Source organism: Mastomys coucha, unplaced genomic scaffold (assembly GCF_008632895.1).
Source record: "Mastomys coucha isolate ucsf_1 unplaced genomic scaffold, UCSF_Mcou_1 pScaffold10, whole genome shotgun sequence".
Taxonomy (NCBI): domain Eukaryota; kingdom Metazoa; phylum Chordata; class Mammalia; order Rodentia; family Muridae; genus Mastomys; species Mastomys coucha.
The window spans coordinates 436,610-437,732 of NW_022196892.1; the positions used below are offsets into that span (position 1 = coordinate 436,610).

The following is a 1,123-nucleotide window of genomic DNA, read 5'->3' on the forward strand; positions in this document are numbered from 1 at the left end:
AATTAGTTAGAATGGCTTAACATTCCAAGCCAGGGTTTAATGCCCTACCCACAATGCTGGAGGCAGTTTGGATGGCTTAACATTCCAAGGCAGCGTTTGACTAGGATGTTGGAACATTGGTGAAGGTCAGAGAGCAATGTCCAAATTTTCTTTTTCTAGCTGTTAAGAAATGATATCTTGGTGGGCCCCTAGCACACAAGTACGAGGACATATCTGGGCTACCTCTGAGTTTGGGGTGCCAGGCGACAATGCGGAGGCAGAAGACTGACTTTCCTTGAAGTTTATGCCTCAAATACCGCTGTCACGCAAAGTGTGCGTGACACTAGATAAGTTACTTACTGGGTAATTCTTCTATGTAGAATAACAACATAACCTGTAGAAAGAAGTGGTTGCCTGGGATTAGGGATGGGAAATGGAGTGGGTATAAGTAATAAAGGACCAGGCCGGGCGGTGGTGGCACACGCCTTTAATCTCAGCACTTGAGAGGCAGAGGCAGGCGGATTTCTGAGTTCAAGGCCAGCCTGGTCTACAGAGTAAGTTCTAGGACCGCCAGGGCTATACAGAGAAACCCTGTCTCAAAAAACAAACAAACAAACATAAAAGTAATAAAGGACCAATAGAAAGAGTCTTGTGATGGCCCAGGTTTCTATCTTGGTGGTGCTAGTGGTTATAAGAAGTTGCCTATGTGGAAGCACACACATATAAATACATGTGCATACAAATAATGTCAGGTCTGAATAAGTTCAGTTGTGTCAACACCAGTTACCTGCTTTGATCCTGCACTGTAGTTACATAAGATACTACTTGGTGGGAGACTGAGGGAAAAGTGTGTGGACTTCCCTATAGATTGCAACAAATTAAAAAATAAAACCTGCAATTTGTATGTCATAAAGATGTGATTTCAGGAGATAGAGTTAAGTAAGATATGGTTTCTATTCATTGGGTTGTCTTGTTAAATAGTGACAAGGAGGTGAGAATTATGGATGAGCAAAGAAGAGAGTCTGGTATAAGAAAGAACTCAGTAAGTAGACTGATCTTGTGATCTTCCTAATCTTGTAAATATGGAAAGGAGGCGGGCGGTGGTGGCGCACATCTTTAATCCCAGCACTTGGGAGGCAGAGGC

At 43.1% G+C, this 1,123-nt stretch overlaps 1 protein-coding gene across 3 annotated transcripts in view; it reads left to right on the forward strand.

The window, feature by feature from the left end:
* Positions 1-1,123, forward strand: part of Rpp14 (ribonuclease P/MRP subunit p14) — an 11,008-nt gene that overhangs the window by 6,784 nt on the left and 3,101 nt on the right. The gene's annotated exons all lie outside the window — the stretch shown is intronic.